The following is a 6000-nucleotide window of genomic DNA, read 5'->3' as shown; positions in this document are numbered from 1 at the left end:
CATGTGTACAGTGAGGCCTGAATCTTCACTGGGGCCTTTCAATATTTAAAAAGTCTGTCAATGACACTGGTCCTCCACTGTGAAATACTTGGGAATTGGGAATCATTGGCATAAGATTCAGCAGCCCCAGGCTGTTCCTTCTCTCATCAGAGTGGGGACTGGGACATAAACTAATTGTTGTATGTGAAATGTTACTGCAAAAATGACATAGACAAATGTTTCTCCTCTAAAATAACTGCTGACGTTGTCAGTGCAGCACACCACTTACTTTGAGAACATGTTGTGAGCAGATAACATTTCTCTGTCAAAATAACTGTCCAATGCTCCCTTTATATTAACTTGCAAGAGGCAATCTCAATGGTGCTTCTCACTGAAATACAAGCAAAAAGTCTATCAAGTCTTTGCACTCTTTTGATCTGCAACTTGCTGCTTTCTAAATGAACAGAACTGCCACTATATCTGGGTCTGGGTCTCACCTTAAAATGTCAAGCCAGCTAAGAATCTTGTACAAAACTTTAAATTTCTGTAGACTCAGTTTAGCTAAACTCCTATAATCAGTGCTAGTATTAGGGCCCAATTGCATGCTGGCCCAGACTGGTGAGGCCTTACTGACATCTGTAGAATGGCATTTCTTTGCAAAGATAATTTGGCCTGCTGATCTAAAGGCTGGCCCTGTATGAAAAAATGGGTTGAGTACATTCTTGCTTTGATGAAGATTGACACAAAATAATTCATCATTTTAATAAGTTACCTCTGTCCACTGAGACCAGCGTTTACACAGAAATTTTACATACAGCAAAGCCCCAAAGAGCTAATGTTTTACAGTACAAAAATATAACCTTGCAACACAGAAAACTGAGAGAAAAAGTACATGCAATATGCTTGGATAAGAAAATAACGGTAGTGTCTTGCTGTATATAACTAAGAGTCAATCAGAACACTGGTATTAAAAGCTTAGCTGCAGCAACTTGGGTTGGAATTGGACTGGAACTACTTTACAGCTGACTCCATTTTTTAAGGTATTGGTACCAGGGGCACAGGAACTGAAATTTCAAATCCTGTGCACTCGTGGGAGTAATCTGTGACCTCTTCATGGATATTCAATTTTACCAGCATAAGTCAATGGGTCCAAAATGGGTAAAATGTTGGGTACGAAAAGAAAAATGGATATGAATAGTTTCTTGTGTGCTACTCACTCATCAGGTGGATCTCTGAACTCCTAAGGAGTTCAACACAGGTGATGAAACTTAAAAAAAATATGCTAATTGCCATACCTTTAAAAAAAGAAGTAAGTTGTAGTTTCCCTTGTGTTTGTGTTAGATAGTTAACTGAAAGCTCTTAGGCAAATGATCTGATAATTATACCAATTTTCTTCCATGGCCACTTATTATTCTCTTACAAAAATGCAGCTCTACCACAAAGCTATCCACTATCAGATCAAAAAGGTCTCCTTAATTGGCCTGGGTCATAGTTTGAAATGTAGTGAGCAAAGATGGTGTTTGGAACATTCATAACTGTAGATCCACATCTTTTCTCCCACTAGAAGTGCTGTTTAATCCAGTACAGCTTACTCTAAGGACATCTGAGACATACGAATTTCTCATTCACAACCTGCTTCTTCTAAGATCTTCCCTGAACAGGAATGTGTCAATTTGTTTTTAATGTCTTTGTTGAGTTTCTCATCCTTTTCCTCACATTCAACATAACAGAATGAACTTCAGGGCTTTGATCTTTAGGGGTTATTTCTGGTCTTTTAAAAAATATTTCTGTTAAGGAAGTTTAAAAAAAAATCAACAAAAGGAAAACAAAAGCTAAGAAAATAGGAGGAATCCCCACAGCATCATTTACTGCATTCACTAGCAATGGGCAGAGAATGAAAATCAACCCTGTTTGCAAAATCGGTTCCCCATTTTCAGCCAGTTCTATTTAATACAATTTGAAGCCTGGTAGTAAATTCAAAGGTTACAACAGAGGGCAAATCCCAATATATTCACAATGTGATCTTCATTTATCAATAAAAATTAATGAAGAGAAAACTTGGTACAGTTTATTACCTCTAATAAATTCCTTAAGGAATGTGCATTCTTTCCTTGCAGAAGTATAGACTTGAAGATCTGCAGAAACCTGGTTTCACATTGCTAGAACAATTCTAAACAAAGTATAGATTTAATTTGTTTGAATGGCACCTTTCATACAAACCCAACTGTCCAAGCTCAATTGAGATTGCAGAATGTTAACTTTCTGATCAAACAAACCATCAGTGAAATACACCACTTTCCCATTTTCCCTAAATGTCATCGGGGCAAGGACCTTTCCCTCTTTACAGTAGTAAATGATAACACTTTCTTCTTGTGCCCTTCTCATGTGCCCTAGGACAGTGTTATTATTGAATTTTGCCATGCTCTACCACACTATTCTGATTATTTTTCCTGGTTTGTGTGATGACATAGCTCTTTTCAGTTAGTAATTAATCTAGAAATACAGATTTTAAAAGCTTGAGACTGTTTATTTTTGTGTGTCATGATATTCAATGGTGGTGAATAGGGCATAATTTCATTACAAGAATAGTGAAAGGCATCAGTAAGCTTTTAAGTATGTAAAACTTACAGTCTTTTCAATAAAACTCTAAGGTGGATTTTTTTAATCCCACAATACAGAAGAATCATTTTGTGATAAATACACTTTCTTTTTATTTTAAGTCTTCTCATCAACAAAAATAATTCAAATTAATTAATATTCTTCATTGGACTTTAGGGAGACACATCAAATGCTTGATAGGACTACATGTGTTTTACTCTTGTAACAACTGAGTAGAACTATGAGGAACAAATACCAAATCTTAATTAACCTTCTGATTCAGAAAGTCACAACATAGTCTGTGCCATTAAAACAGCAAGAAGTCCTGTGATCTGAGTCACTGATCTTTCCTTCCACTTGTCTTGGATCAAGCCTTATTGCTGTTGCCTATGGTACCCGGAGACAGGGTAGAGCTAGCAGCCTGAAATAGCAAGCTCTTGCCTAACTTCTGTCTTCCCTTGGCAGCTGGAGGTAGAAGGGACATGAGTAAGGGCAGCTTAATTTCTATTTTCTGTCCCAAGTAGTGATATAACTGAAGCTACACTGAGGTAGAAAGTAGTTAACTGCTACAAAGTTTACTTACTTCTCACTCTTCAGCCTAGAACATCAAAAAAGTAAATTTGAAATAAAAAGCATTCCAAAAACAAACAAGAAACCCCACATAAGTGAGTTTACTTAGGAAAAAGCACTGTAATGCATATGATTTTGAGCAATAATTTCAGAAAGAAGAAAAGATAATTTCAGAGTATTTGCAGATCTCTGAAAAACATGCTCTTCTGTAGTCAGTTTTGAGGGTAGCTGACTGAGGAAGAAGCTTCCAGGAAGCTGAGCTTCTGCTAAGGAGGAGTCCTCCAAGCTGAGCAGTGACTCAGCCCCGTTCCCAGTAAACACCAGCATGTCACTGGCATTTTTATCACGTCAGCGTCACTCGTGTGCTCACCACACGGACGCGTCATTGCAAGAGCTGGCCTCCCAAAGAGGAAACCTCTCACCCAGCTCCTGCTGCAGGCTTGCGCCAGAACCACCTCGTAAACACACCTGGCTGTGCAGCAGCACGGAAATGTTTGCTGATTGCCGGGCCTGCAAAGGCTGGCACCTACTTTTGGAAAGTCAAGACGCTGACACTATGTTTGTGCTCCCCAGGCTTGTGCAACAGTGGAGTGCCTAAGAAGAGACTATGGTAATGTAGGAGGATATAAATCCAAAAAGCTTTTCACAATTGTATTTTATTTCTGAAAAAAAAAAAAATAAAGGTTTTCTGTAAGAAAATGTTAACAATATACTTAAATTCTATAAAACTAAATCTTACCTGATATAGCAAGAAATCTTCTGTAATATTTTACCTCATTGCTTTGAAATGTGTAGCAAACATTTAGTAACTTTTTTTTAGAAGTATAATATTCATCCAAAAAAAGAGAAATGTATGGAATTATTCGTCTTTTGGGTTTGGAGGAGTTGGTACTTTCAGTGTTTTCATCTAGGTTATTGTGTGGGTGGCAGAGATAAGAGTGTTAAAGCAAAAAAATAAATAATCCCTAAATAACCTAACAGTTTTATTTTGCTGGGCACAGCCCTGGTCTTCAGCATAAACTACTCCCTTAAATTTATGGAGGTGTTCAGGGCCTGCTTATATCACACTCTGATCTTTTTACTACAGAGGAGTGATATTTTTAGGAACATCAGCTTGGCATGTACACAGAAGTAGGCAGATAGCTAACAAAAACATCAGTTATCCTGGCTTCTAGTTGCTGTATCAATTAAAAAAATATGAAGGAATCCAAGTCTTCTTGTTTTGTTTGAATTGTAGGTGTATTTCAGCTTGATTATTGGTCAGTTTTGTATTTTCTATAACAAAAGTCCAATCATTCCAGTCTGAAGCTTTCAATCCTTACTATCACACAGTGCCGTTAAGAGTGCCCATGACATTTGTCCTGCTATCAGCTAAAACTGTATAGAAAACACCATCCTGAATATAATATAAAAGCAGTAATAAATGTTATTATTTTTGGAGCTGCAAGTGAAAAAACACTTAGGATTTTCCCATTGTGAGACAATTTTGTGGAATCCTAGCTAAAAGTGACTTCTTTTCCAAGAGAACGAAATCGTTTTGAGAACACCTGCAATGTCTTCTTGTTGAGAAGCTGTCTCAAGCAGGGTGTCCTTTACAACACACCTCAGAATCTCTGTGTCTGCAACCCAATCCCTGATTCTTGCTACCCTTGGCACATTTTTCTGTTGTCCATGTGTCCCTGACATTATTCTATTAATTGTGCTGACATTTTCTCTTTTAAAGCCAGGTTTTAATTTTCAGGTAAATACTCAGCAAAAATGATAATTGCTCAATATAACACTCTACAAAGATCAATCAGTGTTGACCCTATGTGGCCTAATTTCCAAAGGCATTGTCAGTCACTTACATGTGTGGTCTGCTCAAGTGTAGTCATAAATATATGGCATTATTTAGGACTTAATATAGTAACATGCCTCAGCAACTCACAGTTCCATAAGTGCTAAGACATTTCTGACTCCAGCATTACTATCTTCTTTTGTAAAGGAGGAAACAGAGACACACAGTGATTAAGGGATTAGGCCAAGGTCATACATGAAGTGTGTGCCAGCTAGCGCTAGCATTTGAGTAATTTTCTAGCTGAATGAAAAATATGTACCTTGCACAAGCACGGGGAACAGGAGTTGTTTTTGCAAGTTTCACACAATGCTCGGTGTGGTTTTCTTCAAAGCAGCTACGACTGTCAAACTCCATTGCTTGTCATTTCAATATATGCCATCACTTGCCTTCCCCATCTGGCTGCAGTAACCCACATAAAGTTCTTCCTCAGAAGGCTTAGGCCCAGCACTAGTGGAACGATAGTCATGGGCTGGAAACTTGGGGGTCTGAACAAACCTTAATTCGTGTGAAAATTCAAATGAATGTGAGTAATTCCATGCAAATGTGATTCTAATGTCTTTCTTATCTGCTAACTGCACTCTTACTTGCTAGTGATTTCCTTCTTAGTAAGTATTATAGAGCAGTCACTTTTGAAGAGGCAGTTCTAGTCTGGTGCTGTATGCAGAGGGAGTTTGAAACAGTAACTTCAGGGGCATCACTTGCTGTGTTGTATTTCAATGGAGTACTGCTTGACATAGAAAGAGTAGAAAATAATTTGATTGTCCATCAGCACAGGAAGTGGAAAAAAGTATTAATCAGTCAATGAACATACATATATTGTAAGAAGTATATAATCAATGAAGCGGAAATGATCTGGTCAACAATATTTTCAGATTTGTTCTGGTGAGAACAAATCACATAATGAGGAGCAAAAATCACTAGCACTCTTAAATATTGTATAAATGCAAAAGGATTCCTGATCCTGATCCTGAAGCTGTGATACTCAATGTACTTCTTTAAGTAAAAAAAAAAAAAGG

The sequence above is a fragment of the Poecile atricapillus genome, chromosome 1 (genome assembly GCF_030490865.1).
Source record: "Poecile atricapillus isolate bPoeAtr1 chromosome 1, bPoeAtr1.hap1, whole genome shotgun sequence".
NCBI classification, from domain to species: domain Eukaryota; kingdom Metazoa; phylum Chordata; class Aves; order Passeriformes; family Paridae; genus Poecile; species Poecile atricapillus.
This window is presented reverse-complemented; position numbering follows the sequence as displayed.